The sequence below is a fragment of the Nomascus leucogenys genome, chromosome 7b (assembly GCF_006542625.1).
Source record: "Nomascus leucogenys isolate Asia chromosome 7b, Asia_NLE_v1, whole genome shotgun sequence".
In the NCBI taxonomy this organism is placed as follows: Eukaryota; Metazoa; Chordata; class Mammalia; order Primates; family Hylobatidae; genus Nomascus; species Nomascus leucogenys.
Window position 1 is genome coordinate 95,609,277 of NC_044387.1, and position 26,591 is coordinate 95,635,867.

Here is a 26,591-nt window from a genome sequence, read left to right on the forward strand (position 1 = left end):
AAACTGCACTCTGGTGTTTTACTACCATCAGAAGTGAAGGACCATTATGTGAGCTGTGCTGTGAAATCTGAAAATACCACTCCAAGGGGTGTTTTTTGGAAGTGAGTTCATGCCACATCCCAGCGTATACTTTAAAAGGACCCTTGGGGAAAATTCTTTTCAGGTATAAAAATCAGAAATAGTTGTACTTTTCCTGAAAAACTGGCTTGCCTTTCTTCTATGGACATTAAGTATTGTGTAACTGATCTTGTTTGCTTCCTCCCTTGTAAGAAAGCTTAGAGTCAATTTACCCATTCATCTCTAGCAGGCATAGCTGCCCCGCATGTTGCATTTTTGTGGGAAAAAGCTCACTAAGGCTTTATCTTATTTTTTATGGCAAAACCATATGTTAATATTTCTTATTTCCCCATTTCCTTGATTAATTTTCCATGCCATGGTATCCTAGCTCTTTATAGTCTCTCAAAACACAGTCCAATTTAAACATATGAATGTATCTTCTCGTACTCAGAATTCATAAGCTATTTACATTAATTAAATATTCCAGATAAATACAGCAAATTGACAATATAGTTCTTTTAGCGTTATATTGCACCAGGAAATATACAAATGATAAAATAAATAAATTCAACCTTCATGAGAATCTTGACATGTTCTGTTAGTGCAAAATAAAAAACAAAATGCTAGCTACCAGCATTTCATTCATAAATCTCATCTATCCATTAGGCAATTTTTTTCTTCAATTGTTTTGTCTAAACAAGTTAACTGAGCTCAGAAAACCAAATAAGATTCAATTGAGGTATACGTCTTAAGCATCAAATACCATAGACAACAAAGCAAGCTTAGGATAAGCAATCCAAGAGCCAGAGGCAAGTTCTTAAGATGAATTTCTCCCTAAGCCAGAGAGAAATAAGAGGATTTTTCTTTTAAGCACCAGGAAGGGGCAGTGAGGAGACCTGCAAGACAAGTTTACACATCCCCAAAGGTTTTTAGGCTTCAGTCATAATCATGCAATGCATAAGCAGTAATATAAGCCCAGTTTACACTATTTCTAAGCCATTAATGCTTTTATGCACTGTAAAAAACACTGGAGAAAGAACATACTAAAAACGTGAGAAGTTGAAAATATTTGCTCAACTGTGTAACTGTTGAATTGCACATATTGATTGTAACAGTGTTTATTTTGAATGCATTTTTCTACTGAGAATAGAAAAGTATGGGGTAATAAATACTTATATAAATATTTCCTTCTATAGAGTACCACAGAGGAAAGGGTAGCTTTCTATGATGAAATTCTCCATGTGATCTCTACTTTGCTTCTTACTATTGCTCTGAGGGCTTTTTCACTAGGTGCATATCAATTCCATTTCCCCTTGGTTTAGCTAAGGAAGATTTAAAATTCTCCAAATGATTCTTACTATTAAATTGAAGGGGATAATCATGGCGCCTCTCAGAACAACTGTGTTGTTGTGGAGCCTCTTGAGGAGTTCTCCGGGCGTGGAAAGAGTGTGTTTCCGGGCTCGAATCCAGCTCTGGCACGGTGGCCTGCTCCAACCGCTACCTTGCTCTTTCGAGATGGGGCTGCCACGCCGCCGGTTCAGCTCTGAGGCTGCAGAATGTGGTAGCCCAGAGACCAAGAAACCTACATTTATGGATGAGGAAGTTCAAAGCTTACTCACGAAAATGACAGGCTTGAACTTGCAGAAGACTTTTAAGCCAGCTATATAAGAACTGAAGCCACCAACCTATAAGCTAATGACTCAGGCACAGTTGGAAGAGGCTACAAGACAGGCAGTTGAGGCAGCTAAAGTAAGATTAAAAATGCCACCAGTTCTGGAAGAGCGAGTACCAATAAATGATGTGTTAGCTGAAGATAAGATTTTGGAAGGAACAGAAACAACCAAATATGTGTTTACTGATATATCATATGGCATACCACACCGGGAGCGTTTTATTGTCGTCAGAGAACCAAGTGGCACACTACGCAAAGCCTCTTGGGAAGAATGGGACCGAATGATACAAGTTTATTTCCCAAAAGAAGGTCGTAAAATTTTGACACCAATAATTTTCAAGGAAGAAAATCTTAGGACTATGTATAGCCAGGACAGGCATGTTGATGTCCTCAATCTCTGCTTTGCCCAGTTTGAGCCAGATTCCACTGAGTATATCAAGGTTCATCACAAGACCTATGAAGATATAGATAAATGTAGAAAATATGACCTTTTACATTCAACAAGATACTTTGGTGGAATGGTGTGGTATTTTGTAAATAATAAAAAGATTGATGGTTTGCTGATTGACCAGATTCAGAGAGATTTAATCGATGATGCAACCAACTTGGTCCAGCTGTGTCACATGCTCCATCCAGACGGCCAGTCGGCTCAAGAGGCCAAGGATCAGGCTGCTGAGGGAATAAATTTAATCAAGATCTTTGCAAAAACAGAAGCACAGAAGGGAGCCTATATAGAACTAACACTGCAAACTTATCAAGAAGCACTCAGTCGCCATTCTGCAGCTTCCTAAAATATTTTTAAAATACATTTATTTTACTAAAAAAATAAAATAAAATAAAATAAATAAATTGAAGGAAAGTAATGCAAAGTGCAATAAAGTATAAATACAAAAAAGCTTCAAAAGCCCAGGAACATAACTGATAGCAGAGGAATTCATTTCTTTTAACTTCAAGATAAAATTTAAACAACAAGCAAAAATGGATCTGGCAAGTAAAAGTTTACAAGATTCTTCTCCTTACAATCCCCCAAAGGTTTTCACTTATTACAGTAAAACTCCTTTTTAAGTGTTTCATAAACTGTCTCCAGCACACCTCTCTTGCCTTCCCCAAATGTTCTGTTCTTGTTTGTTATTTTGCCTTGTCAGCTGTTCCTTCTCTGAGGAGAAATCCCTATAACTTCTCCCACCAGAAAAATGTCAAGTCCAGAGCAAATGGCCCTTCATCAGAGATAACGTTCCACAATAAAGGTAACTGCTTTTTTATATCACCACTTTGGGAATATAATATCCATATTTATTTACCTCCTCATTATAGTGCTTTTTTTCAGTAGTTGCTCTAAGACTACCCTACAGAACATTGAGCTCATTGGGCCAGATATGGATTTTTTGTATTCTCAGGAATTAAGAAACTAGCTGATCCATAGTAGCATGCAATAATCTATTTAATTAATAAAATTGGCATTTAGAATACTTAGTCTTTGAATCCTACTACAGTTTTATAATCTTATAAATATTTTTCTACTACTTACATTTGTACTAGTGAGTTAGTCATATTACAATGGGAACTTTGAATACTTCTATCCCTCAAACACGATACATAGGTTCTAAGGAAGCAGAATATTTAGTCATTTGTTTTACACTCAGGAGAAATAATTTTGTCAGTGGCATAGTCAATTTGAGTAAATAATCATGTTGAAGATTGTTCTGCCCAGAATCAGGAATTTATTAAAGTCCACTCAGGAAAAATTGCAGTTGCAATATGTATTGAGTTAGTTTTATTAGCAAAGCAAATATTAAGTTATCTGATCTTGTAATGTACCTTAAAATTTCAAAGCCCATTGTAATCACATGTATAACTCTGAGGTATTGAGAATTTAGCCGTAAATCAGAAAAACAGACAAAAGCAGTACCTACCAAGACTTACACTTCATACTTATCTGGATTTTATCTCCAAAGTGGTATCATGATTTTGGTTTGTTGAAAGTTCTTTTGGATTTATCTGTCATGTAGGACTGAAGAGCATAGTGAATAATTAATAAAGTCCTGTTGTTGAATTCTGATTTTGTTATGAGCTAAATGGTCTTGGGTGTTACAATTAAAATCTCTGAACCTTAGTTTGATCACATGTAAAAGTGGTATCATAATTCTTGCTCTTAAGCATGTTGAAGGTTAAATGAGATAATTTGTATACAAATGTATATAAAGTTTTAATATCTGTAAAAATAAATTTATCTTTTCTACCTAAAAGCATTTTATTAGTGTAATTCTAGCTTCAGGGCATGATCTGAGCATGAAGATCTGTATGTGAGTGAGGGATGTTTCATTTTCACTTACAGAAAACCACACTAAGGGTAACTTAAACAATTAGGTTTATATTTTTCATGGTCTAGAGCAAGAAATAAGGTGTAGTCTATTTTTGCAAATCTAGGCATCAGTTTTGTGGAAAGCAGTGGTAACAGCTACAGCTGTCTTTAGCAGGAAAATAAGACTTTCACTTATGTCCAGTGGGCTGGAACAGGGGGACACGGTTAACCCCAGTTGCAAAATAATTCAGGAAACTGGACATCTCATCTGCTATTATTTGAAGTGGGATATAGCAAGGGAGAAGGGTGTTAGAAATGGCCTTTCAGTATTTCTCTTACTTTTCCACTGTGATATTAAAATGTTAACAAAATGCTAGCTGTAGAGACAACTAAATGCCATAATATGATCAATTTGCTTTCAATTCAAAGCAAACATTAACTCTCAGTTAAGTTTAAACCGTAGGCAGGAAGCAGAAAATACAATTGATTTCACTTCTCTTAACTCCTTATTAAATAAAAACATACAAAATGTACTTTGTTTTTTCCCTTCACTGTTTGTGTTGTGCGTTTGAAACATGGTCAGGCCCATTTGTTTCTAGTTGAATTTACTTTCCCCTTAATTGTTTATTACCTTTCCCCATAATTGTTTATTAAATTCATTTTGTGTGTATGTGAAATATTAATATGATCCCCAAATGCAGAGTGTTAAAAATGGTATACTCAAAGAAGTGTCCTGTTGACAGCCTTTCCTCTGTTTTAATCTTCTTATCTTCTCTATCCGTTTCCCACCTACTTTCTTTAAATAAGTAACCTCATTAGTTTCTGATTTGTGCTTGTATGTGTTTTGTACAAATGAGCAAAGACATATACTTTTGGTTTGGGTTTGTTTGTTTCCCATTTTCTATCTGACTTTTGGTCTTGTCCTCAACATTATTTACTTGGATCATTAGCTCTTAATCTGTGATAAGTATTGCAAATATTGTCTCCCAGATGTCCCAATATCATCTCTTGTTAACAATCTCCTGAACTTGCTTAAAGCTTTTCTTTTCCTATGCAACTTTTATCTTTTTAAAATATGTAGTTGATTTTTTTATCAGATTTTTAAAATTACATTTGGATTTTAAGTCATTGCTAGAAAACTTTCATTTACACAGAGGTAGGAAGACCACCTGAGGTCAGGAGTTAGAGACCAGCCTGGCTAACACGGTGAAACCTCATTTCTACTAAAAATACAAAAAATTAGCCGGACATGGTGGCATGCGCCTGCAATCCCAGCTACTCAGGAGGATGAGGCAGGAGAATTGCTTAAACCTGGGTGGCGGAGGTTGCGGTGAGCTGAGATTGCGCCACTGCACTCCAGCTTGGGCAACAAGAGTGAAACTCCACCTTAAAAAAAAAAAAAGGAAATGCATACTAGTTTTCTGCTAATACTTGAATTATTTAATTTTTACATTTAAATCCATTATCTTGAAACCACTTATATTTTAAATCAAAGATCAAGTGTCAGAAATTTGAGATTTATGTAAAATACATCTTTTATACTAATTCTTTTTTTTAGTGTTTCTAATTCTTTTATTTAGTGTTCCATTTATTAATACACATTTAAGAAAGATGTGTGGAAAGTCATAGATACAAATATATGTTCTAATAGTGCCACTTCAATCCAATTTGTAATAGGATAAATATAGAAATATAAAATATACCAGAGCTATTAGTTTTTACCTTTTCATACATCTAAAAATTTCACCTAAAAAGAATCAAGAAAAAGAAAACTCAAAAAAAGATATTATTTTAAAACATTTTCCAGTTTGTCATCTTTTAACGCATGTGACAAATTTTTGTACTGTTATTTAAACTTGTCTTAAGGTATTTTAAAACAATAGCATACAAGTTAACAGATACTACTGCATAAATGAGGCTACAGTTCCTCCTTTGATTTCTTAGCACCAATTTCATAAGATAAATATATACGTCGACAATCTTTAAAAGATAATCATTGAATATAGTATATCATGCTATTTCAAAGTAGTTTAGGTTAGGTACTTTTAAACTTGAAATTACTTATATTTTAAAATATTCAGTGATATTTGAGAAATGCACAGTAACATCATACTGAATGGGGAAAAGTTGAAAGCATTCTCCCTAAGAACTGGAATAAGACAAGGATGCCCACTTTCATCACTTCTATTCAACATAGCACTGGAAGTCCTAGCCAGAGCAATTAGATAAGACAAAGAAATAAAAGGCATCCAAATTGGAACAGAGGAAGTCAAACTATTCCTGTTTGCAGATGATATGGTCTTATGCATAGAAAATGCTAAAGCCTCCTCCAAAAGACTCAGATTTAATCAATAAATTCAGTAAAGTCTCAAGTTACAAAATCAATGTACACAAATCAAGAACTCAATCCCATTTAAAATGCTAGGAAAAAAATACCTAGGGAAATACTTCACAAGGAGGTGAAAGATCTGTACAAGGAGAACTACAAAATACTCATTAAAAAAATCACAGATGACACAAATGGAAATATATCCCATGCTTATGGATTGGAAGAATCAATATCGTGAAAATGACCACAGTGCCCAAACCAATCTATAGATTCAATGCAATTCCTATCAAAATACCAAGATCACTCTTCACAAAATTAGATAATCTTAGTATTTATATGGAATCAAAAAAGAGCCCAAATAGCCAAATCAACAAGAACAAATCTTGAGGCATCACATTACCCAACTTCAAATTATACTGTAAGGCTGTGATAACCAAAACAGGCTAATGTAGGTACAAAAGTAGACACATAGACTTACGGAACAAAATAGAGAATCTAGAAATAAAGCCAAATACCCACAACCAGCTAATCCTTCACAAAGCAGACAAAAACAAAAACATACACTGAGGAAAGAACAACTCTATTGAATAAGTGGTGCTGGGAAAACTGGATAGCCATATGTAGAAGAATGAAACTTCTCTCACCACATACAAAAGTTAACTCAAGATGGATTAAATACCTGAATCTAAGATCAGATACCATAAAAATTTTTGAAGAAAACCTAGGAAAAAACTCTTCTGGACACTGTCCTAGCCAAATAATTTATGACTAAGACCTTAAAAGCAAATGCAACAAAACAAAAATAAATAAATGAGACTAAATTAAACTAAAAATATGCTGCACAGCAAAAGAAATAATTAACAGAGTAAACAGGTAACCTATAGAATGGGGGAAAATATTTGCAAGCTAGACATTTGACAAAGGACTAATATCCAGAATCTACAAGGAACTCAAACAAATCAGCAAGAAAAAAAATAAATAATCCCACTAAAAAGTGGGCAAACAACAAGAACATACGTTTCTCAGAGGAAGATATACAAATGGCCAAAAAAGTTTAAAAAGTTTAAAAAATGGCCGGGCGCGGTGGCTCACGCCTGTAATCCCAGCACTTTGGGAGGCCGAGACGGGCGGATCACGAGGTCAGGAGATCGAGACCATCCTGGCTAACACAGTGAAACCCCATCTCTACTAAAAATACAAAAAATTAGCCGGGCGAGGTGGCGGGTGCCTGTAGTCCCAGCTACTTGGGAGGCTGAGGCAGGAGAATGGCGTGAACCCCGGGGGGCTGAGCCTGCAGTGAGCCGAGATCACGCCACTGCACTCCAGCCTGGGCAACAGTGAAACTCTGTCTCAAAAAAAAAAAAAAAAAAAAAAAAAAAAGTTTAAAAAATGTTCAACATCACTAATAATCAGGGAAATGCAAATTAAAACCACAGTGAGAAACCACCTTACTCCAGCCAGAATTGCCATTATTAAAATGTCAAAAAATGATATTTGTGTAGATATGGTGAAAACAGAACATGTGTACACTGCTGGTGGGAATGTAAGTTAGTAAAATCTCTATGGAAAACCGTAGAAAGATTTATCAAAGAACTAAAAGTAGATCTACCATTCAAACCAGCAATCCCACTACTGGAATTATGCAGTAACAATGCAAAGGTACATAAGTTATTATATTAAAAAGACACCTACACTTGTATGTTCATAACAATACAAGTCACAACTGAAAAGATATGGAATCAGTCTAAGTGCCCATGAACCAATGAGTGGATAAACAAAACGTTGTATCTATCTATCTATCTATCTATCTATCTATCTATCTATCTATATATACACACACACACACACACACCATGGAATACTACTCAGCCATGAAAAAAAATAAAGTAGTCTTTTGCAGTGACTTGGAACTGGAGGGCATTATCCTAAGTGAAGTAACTCAAAAATGGAAAACCAAATACCTCATGTTCTTACCAATAAGTAGAAGTTACGCTACGAGTACTCAAAGGCATGCATAGTGATATGGTGGACATTGGAAACTCAGAAGGGAGAAGGCAGGGTGGGAAGAAAGATGAAAAATAACCTATTGGCTACAATATACACTATTCGGGCAATAGGTGCACTAAAAGCCCAGACTTCACTACTATACAATTCAACCCTGTAACCAAAAACTGTTTGTACCCCTTAAACTATTGAAATTTTTTAAAAATAAATAAAAGAAATAAAGTACCCAATGAAAGATCCATAACACATAAATATCTCTAAATTATATGCATTAAATAAAAGCAAAGGAGCAATATTATCTTGTTTTTATTGGATACTACTAGAAAAAAACTGAAAATAATAATAATTACACAAATGCTAACGTAGACTTCCATTTTATCCACATGGACTTAACACCAAAATCACATAATTCTGTAGAAATGCAGAGTTTTTACATTAGTGATGATGAAGGGCGATGTCATAGAAAGACTTTCAAGGCTGGGCATGGTGGCTCACGCCTGTAATCCCAGCACTTTGGGAGGCCGAGGCAGGTGGATCATACAGCCAGGTGTTCGAGACCAGCCTCACCAAGATGGTGAAACCCCCATCTCTCCTAAAAATACAAAAATTAGCCAGTGTGGTGACGTGCACCTGTAATTCCAGCTATTTGGGAGGCTGAGGCAGAGGAATCAGTTGAACCCAGGAGATGGAGGTTGCAGTGAGCCAAGATAGCACCACTGCTTTCCAGCCTGGGCAACAGAGCAAGACTCCATCTAAAAAAAAATAAAAAATCTGTAAAATATGATTCTTGTGTTCAGGGCTTGGGAAAGGGGTTATAAAAATTATAAAAAATATTACATCAACTGAAAAATCATTTTAGATAATGACTACTCTTTTTTCAGATGAAATAATGAAATGAACTAAAAAGTCCAGATTTTTGTTCATCTGTAAATCATGTTTCTACCCATATACTATTTATTCCACTACTTTCCCAATAGCCATATCTCAATTTAAGGGGTATAATTCATACCTTAAAAAATGAAAATGCCTTCAGAGAAAGAATTTCATAAATTGTATACAGAAATTAGTAAGAAAATGTTTGTACAGCACTTTGTGCTTTAACAGATATGAAATATTTGAATATTGTCTCTACACGATTTCTCTTTTCAATGTAGTCCAAAACATCACTTTTAAGGTAAGCCATGATGCATAATTTTGCTGCTGGCAAAATAGCAAAGGTTATATTGCACTTTTTATATTTTAAGTTGGTAGATTTCCCAAGCCAGTTCACCTATGCTGAAGTTTAATAAAATAAATGCTCAGATTGTCTACCACTGTAAGATGCAATCATGATGGCCTGAGATTAAATCTTTTATTTATTCTCAGTTACCCCAATAACTGTGGGGGAAGAAACTAAAATATAAAGTTACATATAATAATTTGACCATCTTAGCAGAGTCAATGCTGGAATCACTGAGCAGTGCCATTGATATTGCTTGTTGTGAAAAAAACCATATGCAGTCTTCTATGTATTTGGAAAAAATCTGATATCAGTGACATTACCATTGACGGCCTTACTTTTTCATATAGATGCTTGGAAATTTTAAGTATTCCAAACACATTCCATAGTCCCACCTGGCCCAATATGTAAATTATTGATTTAGTAAAACTTTTTACATGAGAGAAGTTTGTGTGCTCATAAAGTATATATTCATGGTAGGTAGTAGTTCAATTAAGGGACATATCAACTATAAGATAAACATTTTTAACCATATATTTATGCTACCAAAATGAGTCTATTGTTCTAACTATCTAACCAGTTGTTTGCTCCCCCTTTTAATTATAATTTTGACATTTGACATTACTGGCTACTTTTTTCTCTTTTTTTTTTTTTTTTTTTACTTTCAATATTGGCTAATTTTTCTTTTCCTGATATATTTCCACCAGCATAATGTTTTGTCCAGAATGACTGAATTTTCACCAAGAAATCTGATAAATATCTTGATCCACAACATCCTAAATATCTAATAAATTTAGTTTGCACTGAAATTTTGATATAAAAGTTGCTCCTTCCTTACCCAAAAGCATTATTTAATCATATAACAAGAGAAACAATTAAGATGAGAAATGATTCATTTTTTTGAAAATTTCAGTAGTTTTGTATTGAGATATTCTATTTACATGTTTGTTCATTCATTCTGTAAATATTTATTGAGTGCCTATTATATGCCAAACACTGGACTAGGTATTGGGGATATGATATGAATTAAGTGCAAATGTCCCTGTAAGGTGCTGAAGTTACCATCTGATTAAAAACAATATGAAGATGGGGCAAACGTAATTGTGTTGTTTTTTTGCATTGTTGAAATTTGCCATTTGATATTGGAATACATTCTTCAACAAATGTGGTTATACATCATTTTAATGTACATTTTTTGCTTTATGTTTTTTGCTAATTACTTATTACTTGCTGTTTATTTTATACTTATTTTAGACTGTAGAAATGATGTTAGAAAAAAGCAAGTTTGGGTGATTTTCTTATTTCAGTTCAAAATGGGTCTTAAGGGCAGAGACAACTTGCAACATCAACAACACATTTGGCCCAGGAACTGCTAATGAACCTACAGTGCAGTGTCGGTTCAAGAAGTTTTGCAAAGAACATGAGAGCCTTGAAGATAAGGAGCGTAGTGGCCAGTCATCAGAAGTTGACAATGACCAATTAAGAGCAATCATAAAAATTGACCCTCTTACAACTACATGAGAAGTTGCTCAAGAAATCAACATCTACCGTTCTATGGTCATTTGGCATTTGAAGCAAATTGCAAAGGTGAAAAAACTTGACAAGTGGGCTCCTCATGAGCTGCGAAAAAAAAATCGTCGTTTTGAAGTGTCACCTTTTCTTATTCTACACAACAATAATTAAACCATTTCCTGATCAGACTGTGATGTTCAACGAAAAGTGGATTTTATAGGACAACTGGTGAAGACCAGCTCAGTGGTTGGACTGAGAAGAAACTCCAAAGCACTTCCCAAAGCCAAAACTTGCAATGAAAAAAATGTCTTGGTCACCATTTGGTGGTCTGCTGCCGGTCTGATCCACCACAGCTTTCTGAATCCTGGCAAAACCAGTATGTCTGAGAAGTACGCTCAGCAAATCGATGAGATGCACCAAAAACTGAAACACCTGCAGCCAGCATTGGTCAACAGAAAAGGGCCCAATTCTTCTCCACAACAACACCCAACCACACGCCATACAGCCAATGGTTCAAAGGTTGAACAAACTGGGCTACACAGTTTTGCCTCATCTGCCATATTCACCTGACCCCTCGCCAACAGACTAACACTTTTTCAAGCATCTCAACAACTTTTTGCAAGGAAAACGCTTCCAAAACCAGCAGAATGCAGAAAATGCTTTCCAAGAGTTTGTCAAATCCCAAAGCGTGGATTTTTGTGCTACAGGAATAAACAACTTATTTCTCACTGGCAAAAATGTTTTGATTGTAATGGCTCCTATTTTGATTAATAAAGATGTGTTTGAGCCTAGTTATAGTGATTTAAAATTCACGGTCCAAAACTGTTATTACTTTTGCAACAATCTAATATTAAATCAATGATTCTTCAAACCAACTATACAATTAAAAATGATGGATATATTCTTAGAAGAAAAGTAAATTACAACAAAATAAAGCAGTATGATTTAGATTTACAGTTCAGGGAAAGCTTCACATATATGCATAATTTCTATTCATGTTAACTCATGTTAATGTTTATATACACACGTGTGTATACATAAAACTGTGTATTGTATATCTGTGTGTATGTGTATATATTATATATGGATGTGTATATATGTATATATATATATATATTATACACACACATACACATAGGGACATTAACATAAGTAGGATTTAGACAAGCCAGTTGAGGGGAGGTGGGGTGAAATAAAGATACAGAAAATGCAAGTAGTCTGAGCCAGGAAGAATTGACAGAAGGCTAGTGTGGCTGCTGAACAGAGAGACAACAAGCAGGAAGGAAGATCAGGGTGTAGTAAAAAACAAGACTATGCAAAGCTTTATCAGCTACATCAAAGAATTTAGATTTTATCCTAATATAGTGGGAAGGTTTTGAAGGATTCTAAATAGTGATGCAACAGGTTCCTTCGGGCTGCAATGTGTAAAATTGTTAAGGTGGGTATGGGAGGTAATTATGTAAGTGGGGAATTAAGGTAGAAGGCCTTCACAATAGCATAGACAAAACTGCTGATAGGTTGGCCAAGAGAGCTGCCTTTTTACACAGAAAAAGTGAATAGACGCAAGACATTTTTTAGGGAGGACAGGCTATTGCTGTGAATTGGTGGGAAGTGAAATAATTTTAGACAAGAGCCACTGGCTGGATGGATATTTTATGACACACAATGGAGGTGGAAAAGATTTGCAGGGACAACATGAGGAGTTTAGTGCGTTCTTGTGTAATTTGAGATGGATGTGAGCATCTGGTGGAGATGTCATGGGGGAAATTAAACGTCTACGTCTTAAGTCAAAAGAGAAGCTTGAGATTTACATGTGGATTTCTCTGACATCTAGTTATTGGAAGTCAGGTAATGGATGATATTACCTAAATTAAAAGTATTGATTGAGAAAAGAAGCCTCTTTATATCAAATATAAAGAAACCTAACATATAAAATAAAGGTTTTCAATGATTTCTATGTATAAACTTTCCCTGGAGTAACTGATATCATGTAGTCCTATTTCTATTCACAGAGTCTGATTTCGTCATTATGGAACAGAACCCAGAAATACGCATTTAAATATTTGTTATGATTCTGATGCAGTTGTTTCCTGGTTCAGCATGAGGGGAAAAAAAGGGAGGCTGAAAAGGGTATTGCATAGTTACATGTGTAATCCCTTATATTAAAAAAAAAAGAAAACTAAGAATCAATAGAAAAAAACTGACAAAAAAATGAGCCTGGAGAAGCAAGCAGAGATCAAATTCTGCTGGATCTTGTCGGCTATAATAAGAATTTGGGACTTTTTCTTTACAATCATAGGAAGGCATAAAAGGCTTTAGGCATAATTGATATGACTAGTTACATGTTGTAGAACAATAACAAAAAAACTGGTTGTAGAGTAGAGATTTGTTTTCAGGAAGAAGACTGAACATGAAGGGTCTGGTTAATAGTAGCAGTTGTAGTATTAAGAAACTATGGTAATTAGAAATAGGATGGTGATGATAAAGACAGGAAGAATATGGAATTGAAGGGAATGTAGAAAGGAAATTAGTGAGTACCTGGTGATGTATACGATGTGGAAGGTGGTAAAAGTTAGAGAAATGTCAGGGTCAGTTTAGCCAACCATTTCCAGCCTGTCTGTTTATGGAAGATGGAGTCCATCATAGCCAATGAGAAACACTGGAGTAGAGCCTGGCTTTTGGGATGATGGGTGGAAGTGGGAGGATCCTGAGTGTTGTTTCTAATGTGGTGAACTTGAATGAGATACTACAATGAAGATGTTAAAGAGGACTCACAGGGTAGAGTTGTAAATGTATTAATGTGCAGACAGTAACTGAAGTCATGGGTGTGTATGTGTATGTAAGATCATCTATGTAGAAGAAATAGCATGAAAAAAAGAGAAGGTCCTATTGTGCTACAGTCAAGAACAAAACTATATCACTGATGATTACTGCATATCATATTAGGCTTAGTCATCTGGAAAATTAGAAAGAATTATAAAGACTAGCCATAGAAATGCTCATTTTGAATAATGTACATGACAGAAATATGAATTAATACTGAGAATTTTATCAGAATCACTCAAAGCCAGTTGTCTTCAGTAGTATGAATTGCCATGGGAAAAGGCACAGTGAGCAAAACTCTGTTTAAATTATTATTTTTTTCAATGTCTATCTATCTGATGTACTGAGGTGATACAGTATGGCTCTGTGTCTACACCCAAATCTCATCTTGAAATGTATCCCCACGTATTGAGGGAGGGTCCTGGTGGGAGGTTATCAGATCACAGGGGCAGTTTCCCCTATGCTGTTCTGGTGATAGTGAGTGAGTTCTCATGAGGTCTGATGGTTTTAAAGTGGCACTTTCCCCCTCACTCTCTCTCTCCTGCCACCTTGTGAAGAAGGTGCCTGCTTCCCCTTCACCTTCTGCCATGATTGTAAGTTTTCTGAGGCCGCCCCAGACATGGGGAACTGTGAGTCAATTAAACCTCTTTTGTTTATAAATTACCCAGTCTCAGGTAGTTCTTTATAGCAGTGTGAAAATGAACTAATACATGTGCATTACAAATCGTCTTGACCTCACACGTAACTGAGAAACTTTTTTAATATGTTTGACATTTTTATTACAATTTGTTGACTTCTTAATGATGGCATGTATGCAAGTGTATGTCCCCAACTTGCATATGAATCTATTTGTGCCAAGGATCAGATTATTTGGTTCTTTGAATATTTTGAAATACTTGGCTTAATTCTGGTCATGTAATTAATATGCATTAATGGATTTTTTTAGATAAAAACTATTAACAGTAAATGTAATAAATGAAAAATGACATAGATTTCTCTTTTGGCTTAATGATGTAAATTCAAAGAGCCAACAGCCAAATTGCCTCCCGCTGCTACAGAATCTGATGTGGAGTTGAACGAAACTTCTGAATAATAAAATGAAGACTTTAACTTTAAAAATCAGATCTTGTTATAATTATCTATACCACATAAGGGAAAATACATTTTATTGATGTAATTCTGCTTCATTTATATTACATTTAATAAAGAATAAGCATGAATAATTACTAATTTTACTCTTTAAGAAAAATGGAAGAGAATTTCTTTATAAAAGAATGTTAATCTTTATAAAATACTCTACCTGTTTTAGGCTATGTGTTCTTTATTTGGGTTAAAAACAATACTCAGATAATATGTATATGACTAAAGACACCAAGACAATAACAAAGGATATGCCATTTTCAAGGTCTTAGGTCCTCATTCTCAATTCAATTTATTATTTGGAGCCTATGAGAAATAAGGCAAAATGCACAAATCAGGATAATTTTCTACCTCACAGGAATTCTGAGAATAAAGGCTATGAATACAGGAAAATAATAATAAAAATGAAGAGAAGTTGGGAGGGAAAAGGAAAGGTAAATAGGAAAAAGGTAAGAAGTAGAAAAAACAAGGGAAGGTATTATGTTTTCTAGATTTAGTATCTTAGTTTGTCTGGTACTGGATATTTTCATCTGCATTATATGAATTGCATTCATTTTTAGATAAAAATACAGTTTTCAGGGAAATAAAAATTCTAGGCAGCCAACAGAATTCCTCACACTTTGAAGTGACTCTCAAGTAACCTGTTCAAGTCCATTAGAAGCTTCAGAAGTCCCCAGGTGTTTATTATTATATTACCATTCTTACCACATCTCCACTTTCTGGAGAGAGAAAATAGCTTAAGCAATTATAGAGAAAGTTAGAATAAGCTAAGGGATTGCCCTGCTGTTCCAGACAACTTTAGACTAAACTATGTCCCCAAATATTTGCTTCCTATAGTGAAACTTTATGGACTAGGGTGTTAAGACAATCTATTCAATTATTCTTTAAGTGCTTTGTCTCTTAAATATTTTCATTAAAATAATATTTACCCTCATCCTTTTAAATATTCATTATCTTTCCATCTTTCTCATTGCCTGTTCAATCTGCCAGTAAATTATGCATATATTGACATGATATTTTAGATATTATGGATACAATTATGTCTCCTGAGCATCCAATCCTTTTTGCTAAGCAATATAGACCCTAAATCACAAGTAACACTGAAAGTAGAATTTGTACATCATCATAGTTTGTAGAACATTTTTATAAATAATATTTCATTTAAGAAAGACATTGCGGTGACTGAGACTCATTACTATAAAATTTTAACAGTATAAATTAGTCATTAATTACAAAAGTAAAATAGAACTAGAGCAAAATAAAATTTTACTTGATACCTGAATATTTTTCTTCATTTTTAACCTTCATTTCTTTGGATGTCAGAAAACATACTCTAAATTTTTAGTCCAAGACATTGACATCTTGGAAAATTCAAGTCTTGTGTCCTAGTCACAGTATGATTTAGCAAATCCATCTAAGGGGACACATCACTATACTCCACCATTTCTTCATCCCAAGAACACACTTATATGCTTAGAGTTAGCTAAGTTACAGAGAAGATTATTCAGAGCTAACCTATACATGTTAGCAAGCCTTGGTTAGTCACCCAGAATAAATCCATGATGCCAGCAAGCATCTATTGAGTTTATGGTATGGCTTCTCCACATAGGCAGTCTGCAACGAACGCAGTGTGTGGTTACTACAGACTTATCTGATATATTTTCTCTTCATTCACATGTAAGCTCATCCCTGCTTATTTCCCTTATCTCACTTCATATTCCCACAAATCACTCCAGAAACATCTCACTTTTCTAGGGTTCATTCATGGCTGCTGGTTAATACTCCCAAGAACTTCTGTTGGGCACAAGGGGAATGTATGAGCCCTGGGAAGCCAGTGGATTCTTTGCTATCGTCTCCCATCTGATTCTGCCACTCCACCACCTGTACCCCTCCCAAAACCTTCTCATCTATCACAGGGACGGTTGCATCTACCACAGGTGCCGGTGCTCTATAAACTCCAACCAAGATAGGAAATTCCCATATTTTTCTTCGCTTCTTCCTAATTCCTTAACCCCTCTCTCCCATTTCAATGCACGAGATTGAAATAAGCCTGTTCAGAAGAGTCAAGAAAAACAGAATATACAGAAAGTTATCGTTACGTCTGAGTCCCTTACCACTGACTTGAACACAGTAACCAGGGGAGAGCTAACCTTTGTGATGAAAAACGGGATAGAAAAATCCAGCCCCACAGTTTAGACGACATGATCCTTTTAATGTTTCCTCTACATCAGTTTTCTCCTAATTCTTCTATGTTTCTCATTGCCTGTTCAATCTGTCTGTGAGAGCTGTGAAGTAGTATCTGGTGGCTCAGACTAGTTGAGAATGGCTCAGCACACCAGCTGCTCCTTAACATCCTTCCAAGAAACCCTAAGAAAACATTAACTTTAGAGCCCAATCCCCTTGTCGACAATAGCCAGCGATGCAGAGTTACCTTGTCACAACCTGTCTGACCCCGTGTGAAAATCCATGCAGTATGGAAAGAGCAATATATGTTGTTTACATATTGACAGCAACCACATTTACACTTTCTAGAGATAAAGGAATAGAATAAGATTTTTTTAGGTTAGTGCCAGAAAAGAAACTAAAGAATATCCATCTCCACATTCTCTTTTTAAATATTAGGAAAAGTTCCAGGGAGGTTACATGACATAACCAAAGACACAGACTGAGTTGACTGCAAGTTGAGACTAGTACAATGAAGATCCTTAGGATTCTTTAACACTTTTCTACCAAGTCACACTATTCTAAACCTAATAATGTTTTCGATGCACTATCATTAAGGAATTGCTGAACAGACTGTTATCTTCTGTCATCATTATCACTCTTCAAGTATGGATTGAGGAAAAAATACTAAAGAAAAGACTTGCTAATTGCATACTCATTTCTAGGTGCAGGGTTAGGCTTGGAGGTGGGATGGGTCAGGAGAGCATAAGAAAGCACTAAATCGCAGCTTTTACCTTCATTTAGGAGATAAGTATAAATAGCCAGAGTATAAATAATAATTCAAGGAAGTAGAGAAGACACCCTAAGTGAATACTTAGGATGTAGTTCACACCACTGAAATTCAGAAAGAACTGAAATCACTAGGGTTGGAACTGTCTTGAAAAACTACATCCACAGGACAAGATCTCTGCAGTCTGGATAAGTAATGGTAGTTAGATAAGCATGGCTTTATATTAAGGAATAGCATATACACGGCCATTTTAATTAAACCTTCTAAAACACTGTCGGGTGGATTTGTACATGAATCTAAATTGGTAATGTATAAGGGAAACTCTTTTCATGTTATAGTTCTTATCCATACAAAAATAAGTGAGAAAAACAAGAAAAGAATGAAAAGGAAATTTTGGACTAGATAATGTAAGAACTTGATGGAATATTGCCTCAGAGAAAAAGAGGAACTTTCTGCAAAGGCATCAAGAAGCTTCAGAGAGGGTCATTGGGTATTCATATACAAACTTCAGAAAAGATGGTTACAAGAGAGCTTCTTTCTATTCCCTAAGTCCATTTAAGCAAACAACAAAGGATTTTTTTTTATATATACTAGGAGAAAGGGCATTTTAGTGGCTTCAGAAATATGTGGACAGTACATCTTACTCAAAGTGACTGAAGAAATTAGCCCAAAGCAAAGAAAAAACAGAAGTCAACTGCAGCCCTGGTTTTACCTTTTGAAAGCAAAAAAAAAAAAAAACTACAGTCTATTTTCTCTCTCTCTCTCTCTCTCTCGCTCTCTCCTTCTTTCCTTCTCATTTTCCCTTTCATTCCTTTAGGAATATTATTTAATAATGCAAATAACATATTTAGAATATATGTTGTCATGCTGATAAATGACAAAAAAGAAAAAAGAGAGAGAGTATAATATAGCAGCAATACCAGAGACATTAGTTTCAGATAAATCTGAATGCAAATGCTGATTCACTTACTTTCTACTTGCGTGATTTTAGGCTAGCTAATTAATCTCTCAGAGTTTTGTATTACAGATATTATATTTGACATCTGTAAAACAGAAATCAAAATAATAAACTTCTCATATGGGAAAGTTTAAACTTTGTAAGGGGCTTAATGCACCTTTGAGCTAGTATGATAACACATAAATCTAATTATATTTCTTATTTCCTCCACTGAAATCAATCAATATCTTATATTTTCTTTTCTGTATTATAAGAAGAGTAGACACTCATGAAATTTTGCAGTGTAGTAGATGCAGGTGAAGCTATGTACTGTTTAACCCATAGGTAGCAAAAGAGGCTATTTTTCTCGTTATACAAGTTAAATTAAATACCTTAAACGTGCATAAATTATCTTATATTCAGTAACATGAATGCCTTAGACCCTTCATTTTTTATCATGAAAAAAATAGAAACATGCAACTATGCTGAAATGTGCACAAAAGCACTTCAACTAAATCCAGCACATCTCAGATTTTAGGGAAATAATGTGAATATTTTAGTAAGGGAAGTTCAATTTTCCAAAAAAGTTTTGCCCAAGATGCTTGTAAATTTACAAACGTTATCTATGTTATTTCATATAATTTTATTCTGAGTAAAAATAAAACCAAGGGTAACATTTATCAGCATCAAAAATCACTGACTCGTCTTGTGAACAATGCACGTATTGGAAAGGTCAGTCCCCATTACTATCTTTCACATGATAAACACTTTATTTTTCTTAACTTCTAGAAACTATATACGTTTTATGGAATTTCATTACCAATAAAGAATATAAAGTGTCTATATCTGTGGAGCTTTGCAGTAACTGGTATACTTTATATTCAGGATTATAGTCTGACCAGAAAGAGCTGGGAATTAGGCAGAAAGAAAAATCTGAAAAAGAAGCCATGCAAATGTTTGTTTATATCCATTTACTCTGTCTAGGCAAACAAAAACTAATGAATAAACAAATAAATATAGTACCATGTTCAAGTTGAACTATATTTTAGAGGAAACAAAGAAAGCAACATTAAATGGCAAACAATGGTGCCGTAGGTTTGCCATTCTTTAACCAGATTCACATATCCATGAATAAGATAAACGACACTTTCTGATGGAATTAAATCATCACACTTCTTGTTTCTCCTTAAACAGATTCAATCACAAAATTTAGAAATCCTACTAATCTAAATCAAGTAATACTTTGCTTTAAGCTCTAAGATATTATGTATCTTTCTAAAGTACCAGAAACTGAATCTATAAGTTAAACTAAGCATGAGAGTAAAAACCAAGTGAGGCTAAATAAAACCAAATACATCACAAAATAATACGGTTTTCCAAAGTCTTTATATTCTTCTGGCAATGTACAGAGAAGTGCTTTGTAATGTGAAAAGTAACATAATTATATTAACCACTATTTAGTCTGTGTCTTCTTTCTCTTTTTCATAACCCTTATTTTTCTTCTTTCTCTCTCTCCCTTTTCTTACTCATTTAACGCTTATTGAATGCTCATTAACCTTCAGGCAGAGTGCAGAAGAGAAAGCTATGCATCTCACCTTAAGAGATGTATTTGGTTATTATACACATTTTCTATTACTGAAGGACCTCTTTCAGTCAGACTTGTTTCCATAGACAATTTATTAGGCATACAAGGAAATGTAAAATGATCAAAACACTATTCTTTAACTCAAATCCGTGTATTTTCGATATGTCAAAATAATAAGACGCACCATTAAAGGACAGGGATTTGCAAATTCAGAAGAAGTTGATGGTAAACTACATTATATTCTTACTCATGATTCATGTAAATGATTCATGAAAATAGAAGTGTAAATGTATTGTTCAAATGACTGATATTGTAAACTGAAGCACTGCAGCTCAATGAATAATCTATGCAGCTCATTCAATAATCTATGCCTTCCTCAAAAATGGAGGCATATACTAGCAGTTATTATTTAGGGGTTAATTATCATGTTTCCATTTTACTTAAATACCTTCAAATTCACAAGAAGCTGGTTGATCTAAGCAGGTGGCCACGGGAACTCTCCATTTTCTCTCTGCCCTTTCAGACCTCTGCCTCCTATTCCTCAGGTAGCTACTGCCATATACCAGTCCTTGTTCCCAAGGACCAGTCCAGACTGGGTGGCACAGAAGAGGCAGGAAGGAGGAGAGTAAACTGCAGAGCTGCTACTTTTCCAATTTCCCATGCCTGGTCTATTTTTCCAGACATCTCAAGATATCCATCCCTTAGATTATTTTTGGTTACTCACCTAAAAATCATCACCTCAGCCTCAAATTTGAGCATTGGCCATGAAGATTCTCAGTCCTGGTTTCCTCTGAATATGCTTGGACTGTATCCAAATCATCCCTCCTCACCTTGGAGCATTCATGGATGTATCTGTCAACACCTCAGGCCATGGCCCTAAAAGGATTAGAAATTATGTTGTGGTTGTTGTTATAGTTGTTTTTCTTTAAATAAATAATTTTTTCAGTTAAATATTGCTTATTTAAAAACTGCTTTTAACATTCTCTATTTAAAAATTCCTTTGATGATAAGGCTATTTATAAAAGTTAAATTAAATCCAGCTGGGAGCAACGGCTCATGCTTGTAATCCCAGCACTTTGGGAGGCTGAGGCAGGTGGATCACTTGAAGTCAGGAGTTCCAGAGTAGCCTGACCAATATGGTGAAGTCCCATTTATACTAAAAATACAAAAATTCGCTGAGCATGATGACATGTGCCTGTAGTCCCAGCTACTCGGGAGGCTGAGACAGGAGAGTTGCTTGAACCCGGGAGGCAGAGGTTGCAGTGAGCCGAGATTGTGCCACTGCACTCCAGCCTGGGAGACAGAACGAGACGCTGTCTCAAAACAAAACAAAAGAAACAAAAGTTAAATTAAATCCAAAACAACCCTGGAAGACATAGAAAACCATAATGAGTTACAGCAGTGGCATGAGATTAGAAGTAGCGAGAGCTGAGAAAGCAGTGGGTCAAGGCTAGGCAATTGCAAGTAGAGGCAACTGGAATCAGCCACACTGGCTTGACCAATGCCACACCCGCACAAGATGACTGGCTTTCTAAGATTCAGTTAGGAGACAGATTCTCTTCAGTAGGGTTTCCGCACTAAGAAACTCCTACGTTGGACTCTGCAGAGAGAAAAGTATCCCGAAAGGCCAGAAAACCTATGATGACAATAAGAAATGAAAAGATACCTGCACACCCTACAAAAAGCCTTACTTCTCCACAGCAACACCTTAAATCAGTGAGAAAACACTTATGCTCAATAACAGCATCGGAGTGAAGGATGTGGACAAGAACTTTACCAAAAAGTAGCCCCTAAAACAAGTAAAGAAAGTTAGTCCAATAATGAAAGAGCGACATAAAACTGCTGTTACTACCATTCCTACTACTGTTTGGTTTAAATTTATATTTCGAGTGTATTAGTGTCTCACATTGTACTAAGCATATTTTCTGCATAAACTCATTTTTTTTTTTTTTTTTGAGACGGAGTCTCACTCTGTCACCCAGGCTGGAGTGCAGTGGCATAATCCCGGCTCACTGCAAGCTCCGCCTCCCAGGTTCATGCCATTCTCCTGCCTCAGCCTCCCGAGTAGCTGGGACTACAGGCGCCCGCCACCACACCCAGCTAATTTTTTGTATTTTTAGTAGAGATGGGGTTTCAGTGTGTTAGCCAGGATGGTCTTGATCTCCTGACCTTGTGATCCGCCCACCTCGGCCTCCCAAAGTGCTGGGATTACAGGCATGAGCCACCTCGCCCAGCCTACATAAACTCATTTAATTATTGCAACAACATAGGTATTATTATCTCTTTACAGATAAGATCAATGAAATTTTTAAAATTATAGTAGTTTTACCAACTTCTTACAGCAAAAGCATGAGAGTCACAGTTTGGTCTGACTTCAGCATGGTTGTTTTCAATGGCTAAGGTAGAGTTTTAAATTTCCAGTTTAAAAAATAATACTAAAAATTTTACTGATTGGATTAGTAAAAACTTAAATGCTTGATAATGTCAATGTTAGGCTATTATAGTATAATTTTATTAAATATTTTCAGCCAATAATGTTAATAATTTGATGCAACTCAATTGTGTATCAAAAGAGGAAAGGTTAAATATATTTTTGGTTATTACATATAATGAAATACTATGTACCCCTTTACAAATTTGGGGCGCGTCTACTGACATGAAAATATATCCAGGATATAATATAAAGTGAAAAAGCACGATGCTTTTTTAATGTAATAAGATCATATTTTTAAAAATTATTTGTATAAATGTATCATATATGTCTGCATATATTTGGTTTTTTTTTTTTTTTGAGACAGAGTCTCGCTCTGTCACTCAGGCTAGAGTGCAGGGGCGTGATCTCGGCTCACTGCAAGCTCCGCCTCCCGGGTTCACGCCATTCTCCTGCCTCAGCCTCTCCGAGTAGCTGGGACTACAGGCGCCCGCCACCACGCCCGGCTAATTTTTTGTATTTTTAGTAGAGATGGGGTTTCACCGTGGTCTCGATCTCCTGACCTCGTGATCCGCCCGCCTCGGCCTCCCACCGCCTCGGCCTCCCAAAGTGCTGGGATTACAAGCGTGAGCCACCACGCCCGGCCGTGTGCATATATTTGTGAGATATATATATTCTATAAAGTATATCAAACTTCTAACAGTGTCCTTTTAAAAATGGTCATTTTTTACTAATAAACTTATTTTTTAATAACAATTTTAAAATCATGTATTTACCTATACTTTCGTAACATAATAGAAAAAGAAAATATTTAGAAATAGACTCTACCTAGACATAGCAAGTCGTAATTTCTATATTCAAAGGAAGAATCAATTTGTTGTAAAACTCTCTGGAACCCTCAAACTTTATAAATAAAACTACAGATGCCTAAAATGTAAATAACAATTTGTTTTTACTTTTATTTTTGCATGTGCATTAATATTTTTAGGGATTCTCAATAATAATATACAAAAGTAGTCTAAAATGTGATCATATTGACATTGTTCTTACTTAGAAAAATATTTTCTGTTTGATTTAGAAGTGATAGAAAGTGAGTGATTTTGACAGCAGTTAGCTTAGATGACAACCATAGCATTTTATAGCCACTCATTTATTTGACCTTCTAGAATATCTTATTGTTGCAATGGTTCATGTGAGATTACAAGTTTAAGATGTGACTAGTATTTGGTCCAACTGCAGTGAAGGAAGCTTTTCTCTACAAGAATGTGCCACCTGTAACAAAATCTTCATTGGTGTTACTACCGTAGGTAAAGCTATAACAGGCTGGGTAGCTTAGTCAACAGGAATATATTTCCTCATAGTTCTGGAAGCTGGAAGCTTGAGATCAAGGTGTTAGCATGATTGGTTTCTCCTGAGGCCTCTCTTCCTAGTTTAGTGACAGCCACTGTCTCTGTGCCTATAGAGATTTCTGGTGTCTCTTCCTCTTGTAAGGACACCAGTCCTATCAGATTAGGGCCCCACCCTTCTGACTTCATTTAATCCTGTTGTCTCCTCATACACCCTATCTTTGAATAGTCACATTAGGTGTTAGGGCTTTAACATACAAATTTTAGGGAGACACAAACATTTAGTCCATAACACAGGCCCCATACAAATTGGAAGATACAATCAGAAAATCTCCAGAATGGGTATTAAAAGCATCTCAGCCTTAGCTGGCTGACACTCTTGACTTTGAAGAAGTGTAACCGTAAATGTCAACATCATTGCTATGGCTCTGCTCCAAATTTCATGCTGCCTTCTTATCTTCAAATTCAAAATGAGAGAAAAGGTCAAAAATATTTCAAGATATAGTACACTGAAAAGATACATTTCTAAAATATTCAATGGAATTCCTTCATTTTTTTCTTTCTCTGCTTTGCTAAATATATTTAATTTCTTAGCTCCCAGAAAATCATTGTTTTTAAGTATTTCTTAGAGTTTTCTGACACTCTTCATGCTCAATTTATGTTCTAATACATATAACTATTTTTCATAAAAATAATTAAAAATTTGCTCAAAAGACTAAATTTAAAAAGCAAATATATAATTTTTATCCATTTGTTAACTTATTTTCAAAGTAATGTGTCATTTAAATTCAAGTAGTTTTATTTTGTTTTTTAATGTGCTTGCTTGATTGGTTAACCACTGCATATATGCAGACATGAAAGACAGAAGAAATTGAAGAGGACAGAATAAAAACCATTTTACATGTCCTAGAATTTTTCCAGAAACTCTAAGAGATTTGAGTAAGAGAGAGGCAGTATGTATTTGTATTGCTTGGAAGCAGCTGCAGTAGCAAATTGAAACAAAGCAAGTCATTCTCTGTCTCTTCTCATTATGTGAAAGCAAATAAATTTTTTTTAAAAAAAGATATAGCTTGTGGAAAAGAGTCTATTCTGTTCTCCTCATTATTTTAGCAAGAGGTATCATTTTCTCTGTGGTGACTGTGGGAGTGTGACCGTGAAGTTACCTACCACATCTCATTATATTTTAGCTTAATAGGAACATGGATAATTTCAGCCTTGCTACCAGGTGATTGTAAATGTGCTGATTATCTGTGTCTCCTCTGAATTTGTAAGAGTACAGTATGCTCCATCACTTGTTTTGTTTGTCAGGAGGAAGAAATTTTTTTGTGGACCCTGTTTATGCTAAGTTCTAATAGAATTAGAATGCCAGATCTTATTAAAAAAAAAAACTGGTCGTATCAGAGATTAATGTATCCTCCACACTAATAAATTTACAAAACTTTAATAACAGCCAATGTAAAGTACATTAGAATTTTTCTCAACACCCAAATTACGAAAGCATACGTGTGATTGATAGTAAACATGTTTTTAATTTTTATGTTTCCTGCCTAGTAATTTATCTATGAAACAAACATTTATAATATTACTTCTTAGGCTTTTTGAATGCTAATGATATTTTAGAATTCACATCTCCTCTTACAATTCAAAACAGGGGCACATTTAGTGCAATAATGTATTTAAAGTGCTCCTTTTAGAATTGTCCTATATGGTAAAGATGATAATGTCCCCTACTGATCATCATTTGTTTTAAACTAAGAGAATAAATCCAAATTTTTAACTAGATCTATCCTTTTCTAAACTTTCAAGTGAATTTCAGACTCAAAGATAACAGTCCTGCTATCTGCCATGATCACTGCCACTGCTCCAGCCCACAGCACAGTGCCTGGCATACAATAAAAATATGTATTGAACAAATAAATAAATAAATGAATCACCCTCATAACCTTTCTCCTCTGCATTTGTTTCACGTTGGCCAAGACTAACATAAAACACCAGATAAATTTTAAGTGAAGTAAAACAATCTAGTGGTTCCCAAATGCTAGCAAATAAAATAGACTAAGGTAAGTCAAGATAAACCCGAAAGACAAATCCTCGGGAAATTCAGTGACACAGACAAAAACATGTATGCAAACTTTCAAAAGAATATATATGAATAAATCATTGTGCTTTTAAACAAAAATGCACTTCCACAAGCAAATAGTCACACAATGATGAAGTGGTATTTCTAAATTTTTATGCAAAGTGTTTTTCTTGCTCTCTACCTGCTCATTTACCCAAAGGC

General features: G+C 35.1%; 1 pseudogene across 1 annotated transcript; it reads left to right on the forward strand.

Moving 5' to 3' along the window:
• Nucleotides 1-1,437: 1,437 nt before the first annotated feature.
• On the forward strand, nt 1,438-2,555 carry LOC100596590 (annotated as a pseudogene). Its single transcript, XR_122746.3, has one exon. The product of XR_122746.3 is annotated as a 28S ribosomal protein S22, mitochondrial pseudogene (transcript).
• Nucleotides 2,556-26,591: the final 24,036 nt, after the last annotated feature.